Below are 12991 nucleotides of genomic sequence, written 5' to 3'. Positions count from 1 at the left end.
GAAGAAGAAGAAAGAAGAAAAAGAAGAAGAAGAAAAGAAGAAGAAGAAGAAAAGAAGTAAAGAAGAAGAAGAAGAGATTCCCCCGAGCAGCCTCAACCCCCTACACCCTCTTTCTGCAATGGCATTGCTTTAAAATGCCTGGCCTTTAATTTATCTGTATCTTCTAGCACAGGTCATTTGTGAGTGCAGAGCAGGGAATCATACAGACACTCAATCGATAAAAAAGGAGCCACAAGGAGGCAACAGGAGTGATTGCTTCAACCTGCTAAAGACAGCCAGAGGATACAAGCGATTCCTCAAATAATTTACACGTGAAATCAAAAACACAGGAATAGAGAGAAGCAGTGCAGCTAGTGTATGACTCACCTGCACGGTGTTATAGCAGCCAGAGTTGATTGGGTCAAACAGAGGGCAGCGTGGAATGAAAGAAAAGAACAGATATTAGTGACGGTGAAGAAGAACGTGGAGAACAATGGTCTTTACTGTCCTTTGTGTTGACTATGAAAAGAGAAGATGTTATTAGGGCAATTACTGTGTTGAACCAGTGCGTTAAACAAACTGAGGATTTAAACATGTCAGTGTTTTCTGTGCAGGCTTTTGGGGCTTGACTGGCCAGATAAGTGCACTGAATGATGATCCACATTCCAGCCAAAATTTGGTCCAAACCCCTCTGAAAATTGGCACCAGATGCCCGAGAGAGAGAAAATACAAATCCCCAAATTAGCTGATTAAGTATCTCCCCCACAGTCCCTCATCTACCCTCAGCGATAAGCATTAAATTCAACACAGATGGAAGAGTGCTCAGATGTCTTGCCACTTTTATGTTACCTGAAAATAGCCTTGGTTTGAAATACTTATTTTCTATGCACACCGATTTCTGTCACACACTGACACGAACATAAATATCTAAATATATTAATAAATTCAAGTGTGATTATTGTGATGCAACAGATTGTTCAGACATGGAGGACCGATTGTTTTGTATATTCCTGAATACGTACTCGAGGAAAGTTTGTGTGCTGCACAATGCACTGAATCAATAGATATGACTGAATGTAACTCCTCGTTTTTGTGTGATGTGATTTGGTAAATGCCAGTGTTAAACTTAAAAGTTGAATGAACAAGAACAGAACGACTAAACATTTCCTGTGAAAATACATAAGAAGTCATTGCTGAGGTCATTAATCCTATCAACTTCTAACCCACACTGCTGGACCTTTTTTTTTTTACTGTAGTAAAAGATTCATCTCAAAAGATTTCTCATTTCCATTTCACATGTGTTTAACACTTATCATTGTTTTGTTTCTTTTTGCATCCTGGTACAGATTATCAAAAGGAAAGAGAAGTCTAGCGTTGAATCAATTCTGCAGGAAGCCTTGAGGAGAAATGGTGCGTGTTGTGTTTATTTAGTTCTCCCTCCTGGAAACACACAAAACAGGGACCCTACCGAGAAGACAGGTGCGAGGTACCCCTCAGCTCTGGCCAAGGGCAAGTTTTGTTTTCCTAGGATGTAGTTGTTACGCTTTGGAATGGATTAGGACAACGTCTACACTGGAGCTCTGAGGCATCTTTTCTCGAGAGTGTGGTCCCACAGCCTGAGGAGGTAGATACTGTTGCCTATGATAAAGCACGGTTGGTGCACACATTGTAACTGGATTAGGCCCCTGGCCACGAGGTATTCTCTGGAGGTCAGCAGGCAGAGAATTCGTTACCACAGGAACACGAGTCAAAGCTGCGAAACACCGGCAGTCCCAAGGATGTTTTACACCTTCAAAGAAAACTTCTGAAGGTGGTGATTACAAAGTTCTGCACTAATTATTTAAAATCAGATGCTCCTTGGTCTTGGCACAACAGATGAGGCTTACAGACAGATGTAAATGCCTCAGCCACCAATAAACACAGGTACTCTATTTTAAATCCTTGACTGTGCCAAACAATATAGTGGCTATTAACAGCTACCGGTAATTTACATCCAGTTCATGACAGCACACGTTAGAGGAGATACAAACGGAAACGTGTTTGTAACCATTATGTTCAAACAGTTGTTTGTTTGCTGCCTTGTCTACACCCACAGAGCACTGTTAGTAACACTATAGTGAAACTGGGTGGGGCCTCCCTTTGCTTTCACAACAGCCTCAATTCCTTCCAGATTATGTGATTGCATCACATAATTTCTTCATATTTGTCAACTTCACATTAATGCTGTGAATCAAACATTTTACTACATTGCAAAGGTGCTCCAGATCTGGAGACTGCAGGCCGGTGAAGCACAATGAGCCTACTGGCATGTTCATAAAGCAGTTTGAGATTAATTTTGATGTGCTGAATTATCATGCTGGAAGTAGCCGTTAGAGGATGGGTAAATTGTGGCCATTGGATGCACACAGTCAGCAACAATAGTCTGATAGGCTGTTAAACAATCATTGATTCGTTTTTAACTCCACCAGTACACCACCAATGGCGGCCTGGACAACTGACACAAGGCAGGTTGGATCTATAATCAATCTATAGATTGAGGGTGGATTCTGACTCTCCATCTATGTGCCTCTGCAGACATGGAGACTCATCACACCAGGCTGCGTCTTTCAACTCGTAAGTCTTCAACTGTCCAGTTTCGGTCAGTATCTGCCCACTGCGGTCTCAGATTTCTTGACTTGGTGTTCTTCCCTTGCAGCCCATCCACCGTGTTTGAACGTGTTGTGCATTCTGAGACTCTTTTCTTCTCACCACAGCGGAGAGGTTATTTGAGTTACGGTAGCCTTTCTGTCAGCTCCAACCAGTCTGGCCAGTCTCCTCTGACCTCTCTCATCAATAAGACATTTCTGTCCACAGAACTGCTGCTCACTGGATGTTCTTTTTTTCAAAGTTTTTTTGCACTAGTCTCTGTAAAGACTGCTGAGTGTGAAAATACCAGAAGTCCAGCAGTATCTGAAATACTCAAACATTATACATATACATGTTTCTAATAAAGTGCTTTGTAAGCAACCAACTTGCTCGGCAACCAACATGGCGGCACGTTTCAGATGCAGCGGCCCCTCCATGTCCTGATACTACGGTGTTTAACTGTGTATCTTTGTCGTGTGCATGTAAAAGATTGTTGTATTTGTCGGGACAGAAATGGGACTTATTGCATCTTGGGAACCACACAATCAGAGGCACTTCGGATCCTTGGACTGCTTCGCCCGTCCACCATTCCAACGGCCTCAACTGCTGGTCCCCACCAGAAGCGGAGGCGCCGTGGGCGGTGTGTGAAAGGAAGCAAAAAAGGAGTGTGCGAAGGGGCACCCGGGTTTGGCTGGCAGCTAGCCCCCATTCTCCTCACAGATGTGCGCTCCTTAGACGGCTAGGTGGATCGCATGCATCTTTTGGGCTCTACCCAACGGGACATGAGAGAATGCTGTGTTTGTGTGTTCACTGAGACATGGCTAGACGACAACATCCCGGACTCCGCCACTGATCTTGACCGGCTAACATGCCACCGGGCAGACAAAGCCTCAGCTACGGCAGGAAGGACTCACGGCGGTGGAGTCTGTGTCTACATTAACAACGCTTGGTGTCGGGATGCTGTGGTTGTTTGCAGACACTGTTCACCGCTGGCGGAGTTTGTGTTCGTAAAATGCCGGCTGCTGTACCTGCCGAGAGAGTTCGCAGCCATTCTGGTGGTTGCGTTGTGCGTCCGTCCGTCCCCCCCCCACATCCCGAACAACAAGGACAGGAAAGAGGCACAGCTCCAACCGCAAGACCCTGCAGTAGTCCAGATTGAGGAACAGCTTCGTCCATGAGGCTGTCGGGATCCTGGGCTCTCTCCCCTCTCTCCCCCTTGCCCCATGGACTTTGAACTTTTGCACTGTGGCCCATATTTGTACTAAATTGTCTGTTGCATTGTTTTTTTTCTGTTGTTGCATATTTATGTTTTTCTTGTTTTGTCTTTTTATTTGCATCAGTGGGACTGTGAAAAAATATTTTTCGATCCATCTGTATGTCTGTATGTAATATGGTGGATTGACATTAAAGAAGTTGAAGTTGAAGTATATAGGCAGTAGCCCATCACTGTTTGCATTGCATGGAGGAAATGCTTATTGTGAATATACCCATGCGGAACGACTGCATAGCCGGACTTCACTTAGCTCTGCAGGACAATACAAATGTCTGCCGCACATGTTTCCACTGTCTGTAAGGTGGAAAAGCTGACTACTTAACACTATTAATCCAGTAGGACCCATACAATCACTATCTTAATTGGATATCAAGGATTTGATAGATCATCCATTTAATAAATGTGAAGGACGGTGATAAGAGATGGACCTATTTTCATACTTGGCACTAAAATTGCGACGTTAAGAATAAAGGACATGTGGAGACATTCATTTCACATAATTAATTCAAATATACTATCATCAGTATTTAAAAAAAAATGTGAAAGAAAAATCACTTACAAAATTAAATGTTTCCATCATTAGAGATGTACATTCAAATAATTTGCCATAGCACTGACACTCGGCTTTAACATTACAGCAAATAGAGAGAAAAAAAAAAAGACGGCACATGTGCCACCGGTTGGTCTGGCTAAATCTGTACTTTCTAATGACCATGCAGGCAGCAGCTCAAGAGATGCAAGCCCTGTCCATTCCTGGGAGAGATAGTGAAACGCCAGAGGTAATTAACAGCAGCTGAGGTGCTGAAGGGCTGCATGACATCCAGAACCAGATAGTATGTTGCTCTCCTCTGTCTTTTGTTAATTAGTAGCATTAAACTAATCCCAGCCTCACCCTTTCTTTTCCACCATCAAAGTCCACCAGGCTAATGCAATGGCACAGTGAAGCAGAGCAGACTAAAACGAGGAGCCGTAACAATACCAATTTGCCACGGCTCTGAACACTGCAGCATTTCCTAAATATATGTGTTTGCGCTCATCTCCTTTTTTTTGCGGCTGATGCTTTGATAGTGTCCTCTGTGTAAGCCGGAGTGCTGCGGGGTAGAGGTTTGGAGTGAAATGAAAGAGATCATAGGGAGCTGGAGCTTTCTACATAGGTGTCTCTGTATCAACACCGGTGTTGTTATAGTCCTGCCTGTGGCGCGATGCTGTAGACTGCTATGTGATTTATTAGCCTGCACAGATAGTAACAATAGAGCATAGGAATAACAGATGCCACTAATGTACACTATAGCTGTCTAATAACAGCCTTCGAAAAGGCTTTCTGCAACCCTCTAACAAACCAGCATTGTGTTTATTAAATCTAAACATTGACAGTAATTACATAGATAATACAGACATCAGTACTTTTGTATCATTTTGTCACCTTCCTAAAATAATGGCCTAAGTCATTTTTTGACAAAAATGATTTTGTTGCCGAAATCATCTCCTCATGATGCTGGCCACCTCTGGTAAAATCGCCTACATCCTCAGTTGAACAGATCCTGCGATTCTACCCCTGTAGTTGATTATTAATAAATATCATATAATCAACATTTGGTTAAGTTTTTTGTGTTTTCTGAAAAACCTGAAAAAAATGACTTTATGTAGTGCATCAGTGTGGCTGAGGATACAAACAGAAATGTGAAGGTATGCATTTTAAACCACACTTCAACCTGGCCCTGGTAGTCATGGCAACATGATCAACAAATCCAGCCATTAATTGGATCATCTAGATCAAGGGATAGATTAACATTTTTATCTTGACTTGGATAAAGTAAGTGGAGGGCCACAAATATTTTTTTTTAATTGAAGGATCAACTGAATTATGCTAAACTACATGAATTTTGTAACTATTATTATTTGTATTTTTTTTCTTCGCAAAATACGTTTTGGTTTTATAGCTGTATGTGTCAACCTGGTGACAATTAAAATGTTAGTTCAATAAAACAATTAACGTAAATGCAATAACAACTTTTAAATTAGCCTACATCTCACCAATTGTCTGATCTGCACCACTACATTTGTAATGATGATGATGATCATGATGACGATGAAAGACATTGAATTATGTGATAAATACGGACTCAATGTAGACTGTTATACTATTATCAGAATTTAATATTTACTATCAAGGCTAGATCAGACCAAAGATTTACAACAAGGTGAAACTGTTGCAGTGTGAGCTGGGCCGTCTCAGCTTGACTCAAGCCAGCTGACAATGTAAACTTTAACTTGACTCGTCAGATGGCCAGTGGGCAGTTTTCAAACATAAGACACGACACGTCAGTCAACAGCCAATAAGCTGGTCACATCAGTTACAAACTGTCAGCCGATCAAAAATGCAGAGTTTTGGACAGAAGAAAGTGAGGATCTTCTCATCAATTTGTTTCAGGAACATGTCTGTGCGACACAACTGTTGCATGTAACTCATGATCGCTATTATCATTCATCTTTTAAGATGCTACAAATTATATTGAGCCACAAAAAAGCCCAAAAAGCCAAAAGTTAAAACAGAATTCCAGACAGTGGTGGTTGTGGAGATATTACACCGGCTTGTCTAGTTGCTTTGGTGTGAACCGGCCCTGCTTACGTCAACGCGCCCTCTGTTGGAATTAAGGTAAATAGCAGAACATTGTCAATAGTCCAGTTAGTTGGTTCTGGCCCTTGGGTCATATTTTGCCCATGTGTGATCTTGATTGTTTTGGAATTATGGGAAAACAAAAAACAAAATCTGTGTGCTTTTGTCTGTGTGAGAAATAATGCAAAGTCTAGGTATCAAGTCAAGACAAGTATACACGTATGCAGCCAGTCTACAGCCCCAACAGTGCCTTTAAAAAAATACTCCACTGTATGCAGGAACACTGACCCTTTACTCCCCGACTGGTTAAATTATTTACAGTGGCTCTCCCCCTCACAAACCTCTTACTGTCCTCACCTCCTGATGCAAAGGTGTTCAGCCACTCAGCTGAATATAAACCACCACAATGCAAGTGCTAGTATATTATCTGTGGAGTTCTCTTCAAATAAGTGCAGTCTTATTCACAGTAACTAAATCAAAGTGCATACTCCGCTGCCGGTCCAAATCTATATTTTTTCCACACTGCCAGATGAGAGAGGCAAGAGTGGCTCGGTGACAAAAAGTGAACTCGCACTGACCACAAAGGGAGTGAACATGCACTCGCTCAACAAAGATAAAGAATGGTTGAAAAATAGTGGAAATCACTGCCTTATCTTTTTCCAACCTCTGTGTTTTATGCTTTGAATCTGACTTCAAAGCAACGTGGAGCTGAAAGTCACCCTGTTGTGTGGGCGGGAGGCTTTTGCTTTCTTTGTTGGTAACACCGCAGTACACTGCACACCTGTTAGAACAAGACCAAAATGCTAATTAGAGAACGCATTTTGGTTTGTTGTACATAATTTAACAAACTGGCAGGAGCAAAAATACCTGTAAATATGGATAAACACTTTGAAATGATATGGATGATATGACTCGGCGTGGATGTTGACAGCAGCATGTATGCATAGCATAATGTAACTGTCAAAGTGCCGTCGTTCCTGGCATGCATCATATTTACAGCACTGTAGTGTTTTCAAAGCACTGGATTTCTTCCATTAGTTCTGAAATATAATCAATCCCTTTTGGACATAAACGTCACGGATGATCTGTGACTGATCCAGAAACGGTGACTGGCTGAACAAGAACTTATTCTTCCAAAAAGCACTTTTTTTTTTTTTTTGTAAACATCTACTTTATCAACCAAAGCTCTTCTGACAACTGCCACTTTTACAGACATGCATGCGTTTGGGTGTTTCATGTCAATGTCAAACCACAATGTTTTCTTTATTGATTTTCCTGTCTGATCTCATCACAGCCAGAAACTGGAGGCAGGGCAGACACATTAGAAAGAAAACAACAGAAAAACTAATGTAATACTGGAAGTGTTGAGGCTCAACAAAAGCAATTCTGTTAATGTCTAGATGATTGCTTTATAAAGCTCTCTTATCCATGTCAGGTCTGTCAGTATGTTCATGAAAGTACTCCAGCAGTTGGAGTGAGCACTGGCTGGCATCTGACTGGGAAGCAGCCTCCCTTGGGGACTCACATCCCTCTACCAGGACATGTGGTGGAGGACTGGGCGGGAGGCCTGTTTGTGAGCTCCAGTGGGTGCCAGAAAGATCACAGTAACCTGCTCCAGGAGCGTGCACCCTACTGACAGAACTCCCGAAGCCAAAATAGACTCTTCAATCAGCGTCTGGAGCGGACTGCGGGCTATGTCAGTACTACTATGAGTCTTCTATTTTTCTCAAAAGAAAACCACATCAAAAATGCATCTTGTATGTGCCTCACAGGAAGAACAGGAGTCCTCTGATGAAACACACCTCTATTAGGCAGACCCCGACTGCAGACTACTGTTGAAACTGACCTTCGGAAGATATGGAGGTTTTCCACATGAACCTTCATGATTAAAGAAAAAGCAAGGTGAATGCAAATGCGTCTATAGAGCTGAAATGAGAAATGTAGTGACAAAGCTGGATTAAAACTCCAAATTTGTACTGAACAAAACAGTTTTTACTTTTACTTACTTATTGCATAACAAAATATAATTTTTTTCTGTGAAAAGTCCTGCAGAACATTACATTTATTCTTTACCATGCTCCCTTTATGGGAATGCGCTCCTGTACACTCTGCTGAACACTGTTTTACATCAGTTTTTGCATTATTTAGTAAACTGTGTAATAACACAAAAAAGCTAGATGCGTTGTGCCATAATCATGGCTTATTTTATATTCTGTCAATCAGTATTGAATGTAAAAACATCTTAACAAACCACGAATGCTGAATTTTCCTCGAGATAAGAGAATATTTATCTAGCTCCAATAGTTCTCAATTTTACAGCATTAACTTTTATTTTTTTTAAAGCAAATGAGAGCCAGTAACTTGAAGCAAGACGCTGTACGGCATGTTGTTACAGTTGGATCAAGTAAATTCAATTGTATTCTAAAGAACTCACAACTTGATTTGTGTTGAAAACAGATACATGATTTCACCCCAATAGCTGAGAGCAATCAATGTAAATCACTGTTTTAAATGTACTTTGATAGTGTATACTGTACATACATTTTATTGCTATTATTGTTGTTTGCAGTGTTCCAGGGGAAACGCTTACAATGACCGTATCCCCTGATGTTCGCCACAGCTCAAATGTTGCTATTTAGTGTGTCTTTTTAAGCCTGCTTTGAAAAGTAGGGTATTTCTATTCTCAGACTCTTTTCAAAGCACATCTTTAACATGAATGAACAATACAAAAGGCCTCGGGACAGTTTAGTGATTTGAATATTAAAATGGAACTTCATATCTGGACTACGGGCTCAATTAGTTCACACAGGTTTTTGAGAACACTTACAATAATTCAAAGCTTTTGATCCTTCAGCCTACTACAGCCTAAACTACAAACGCGTGAATGACAGCAAAGTACGAATGAATTGTTGTAAGCAACATTTGTATTTGCATTGAGGGAACTATTATTAATACTGCATTGTAGAAGAAGAAAGTAAAGGAAAACATTTTTTAAGTTCTTTTTTTTCTCTACCATACATTCTTCTCTGCACTGTAGCGGATTTTTCATGTGGCTGCGAGCTTCTTCCCCACCGTACTGCAACTCTATCAAGAAATATGATTAATATGCTGGGCCAGAACCAAGGTCCATGGCACAGGCAGATAATTGAGTCCTAATCTTCACACTGTGGTGATATCATTAACCAACTCACCCCTACAACTCCATAAAGAGGCAGAAACCAATTGACAGTTCGGTGGGCATAGGTGCAAAAGCCACATTAAAATGAGACCTGGGAAAAGCAGGTTTTCATAAGGCTATTGCCTGAATCGATAAAGGCTATTAGGTCTAAGTCCCTAAGGCACCTCTGACAAAACTCAGGTCCAGGAAAGACTAAAGAGACCAGAAAATGTCCAGGTAATTAATTCAGGGTCCAGCACTGGATAAATAATGGACACATATTAATCATTGTGGCACTGTTACAGTGACATTTATACCAATGCTGCATCTGTTTGTCTTCGTTGTCTTTTACTACGGAATGATCTGCTGACAGCAGACAATGTAAATGTGTATGGTGTTGTTAAAGTTTAATACTTGCTTTAAATAGAACAAAGATATATGTAACTTAAATGTATAACAGTACAGACACTATTTTCTCAAATATGTTTGTAGTTAAGCTTCAGCATCTTTGTTCTTTTCCATAAATTTATTTCAGACACAAGATAATGTGCTGTAACACTACTCATCTACTAGACTATTTATAAACCCTGTCAAATAATGCATCCTGATCACAGCTGTTTTTATAATCAGCTGTCTCATCTGCACCTCATTCCTCCTCATCAGGTGATTTTTTTTTTTTTTTTTTTTTTTTTTGCAGTGCTTTCAGATTGACAACTTTCTAATGTTGCAGCATTAGCAAACTGCAAAATAAAGCAGTCAGTACTGAAATATATTCAATGATAATCACAAAGACTTTTAGTACTTCATCGACTATATTCATCCATTTTTATATCTTAAATCAGAGAAAATCGTCTTAGACAGTCGAGACAACACAACACAGCAGTATATAATGTCTAGACATACATGATGACATGGGATGTCACTGAAAACAGCATCGAGGCTAATTTGACACGACTTGTCATAAGGCAACTTTAAATATATTTTATTTTAAAGACAGAATAAAATCTAATCTCAGTCAGTCTTCAGGCTGTGCCTTAGGCTCAGGGTCTAGTGAACGCACAGACAAACACACACACACACACACACACACACACACACACACACACACACACACACACACACACACACACACACACACACACACACACACACACACACTTTCAAGACTGATCAACATCGAAAAAATACATTAAAAGATTACAAAACATGTTTTAAATTCAGCTAAAAGACTTTGCCTTGGTCCATGCACACTAAGTTGACACATGGTGCTCATAAACATTCATCCATTGTGTTTGCTCGAAATGAGGCCAGGTGTTCACTTGTGCAACTTGTCAAACTACCCTTTAAACAGAACAGGAACTTCAATTAAGTGTCCAACACCACTTAATGAAGTGCTGATTGTGAGAACAGAACAGTGTCCAGAAACATAATGAAGTCATTAATGCTAATTTATACAAAGTCTAACATTTGAGCCCTTTGTTTATTTGTGAGAAGCCAGAAAACATCCTATGGGTTCATTATGATCTGGAGGGCTTCCGCTAGTTGTGTGTTGGACATGTGGGGTCAGGACAGGCATGCAATCAGCCAAGTGCCTCATCTAGCGTATGCAGAGCCCTTCCTGTTCTATGCTAATGTCATCTCGGTGGGCAGAAATGAGAAAGTAGTGATGCAAGATAATTACCAGGGCACACCAGAGACAGGTGGTGCCCTAACTGTGGTGATTTAGCATTTTGAATTTCTCATTCTCATTAGGCCTGTACTATTCTTCAGTCAGGAAGCAAACTATGTGGCACTGGGCACTAAATCTTCCCACAGAGCCTCAGCGGAATGGCATATCCCAAATGCCTTCAGAACATGCTAATGGTCGCGGCTATTACAAAGAGTCACAAACAGACCTGGTGTTTACCTGCAGTCAAGGTCAGCTCGCAGGTTATCAGTAGTGCTCAAAGGCAGACTCATTTCTCAGGGCTATCCCTGTACACAGTTTCAAAAGGTCAGTCATTAACCATGCCATAAGAGCAGAACACCGCTTAAGTGTCCCGTCTTTACTGCTGGGTAAAGACCTATTTATGTCACTTTCAGCGGTGAAGGTCCTAAAAGGTAAAGCGCACAATGAAAGCGCAGCTACTAAAGCAGCGTCTTAAGGGGTTCATTTTGCACTGGCCAAATTGAACCAGGACAACATGATGTGACTTCATGATATATGACCCCTGCTGATTTTTAGTCGAACCTCTAATTGTCTGCTTATCACTGGAACACCGTGGGAACAATAGTTGGCCATCGCACCATGGCAGAAACACCCGCTTTGGGTTGAGGCTAAAGTTTCTCTAATGATTCACTATTAGCCGCCTGGCTTATACCGTTGAGTTATACCTGTTTAGCTCAATAGGAACCTGTCTGGAGCTGCAGACAAAATGGTTTTTCACGGGGTAGAGAGCGCTTTGGTCCCTGCCTTGAAACAAATGGATTTCACACTCCACCTGCGGGGATGTTGGTGAAAGGTGTGAATGGGCGCTGAAGAACAGCCACAGGACGGGACTCAACAAACTGTGGAGCGAGCCAATTAGACGTGGATCTGCAGGGAAGCTCGCACTCTCTCCTCCGCACTGGAGAAACAATATTGACGCCACCTGGCTTTCCATTTTAGTAGGTTATATTCAAAATAGTGCTCCTGTACCATCAATAAATGTGATGCACTTGCAGTGTCTGTAAAAAAAAAAAAAAAAAGTGAGGCACTGGGATTTTAGTGTTGGACAGAAGAGTGTCAGTGGAGGAACTGAGCTGATGTGAAAAACAGAAGGAGCAGATTATTTTCTCACCATTACATATTACCAGCAGTGGCCATTTGTTTTTAGTGCCAAGCAAGTCCTTTTGTTTGAACACAGTGCTAAACAGCCAGAGCCTATATTAAGACTCTGTCCACAGTTAGGCAGGAGAGCTTCTGTAAAGACTTTAATCATAATAAAGCTTCCACGCCTGCCAGACACCAAATCCCAGCTTGTCCCTTTTGGGTGACAGAAGAAACTTGAACTCTTTCCAGTTTGCAGTGGGAATTAGACACAATAACTCAACATTTTCCGACATGCCTCATTTTGACCATCAAACACCATTAAAGAGAATTGATTGAGGAATACAGAGAGGCTTAACCATGCAAGAGAAGAAAAGGAAAAGGAAGTAAATAGTGAGGAAGTAGGCAGGAGGAAATTCATCTTGTTACATTGCAAGAGGACAGATGAATTTAAGCTGTCAAGAAATGGAGGTATTGTCAGCTAAGATGGTTAAAAGCCAGAGACTCTCGAAATCCTGACACTAAGATGCTGTCAAGCGCCCCGCTGGAATG

At 41.2% G+C, this 12991-nt stretch overlaps 1 protein-coding gene across 3 annotated transcripts in view; it reads right to left on the bottom strand.

The window, feature by feature from the left end:
• macrod2 (mono-ADP ribosylhydrolase 2) overlaps positions 1-12991 on the bottom strand; it is a 396683-nt gene that overhangs the window by 159779 nt on the left and 223913 nt on the right. The gene's annotated exons all lie outside the window — the stretch shown is intronic.

Source organism: Brachyistius frenatus, unplaced genomic scaffold, assembly GCF_029030835.1.
Source record: "Brachyistius frenatus isolate BFR_SWC_R1_liver_20210118 unplaced genomic scaffold, ASM2903083v1 Contig_8, whole genome shotgun sequence".
Lineage (NCBI taxonomy): Eukaryota > Metazoa > Chordata > Actinopteri > Embiotocidae > Brachyistius > Brachyistius frenatus.
This window is presented reverse-complemented; position numbering and strand designations above follow the sequence as displayed.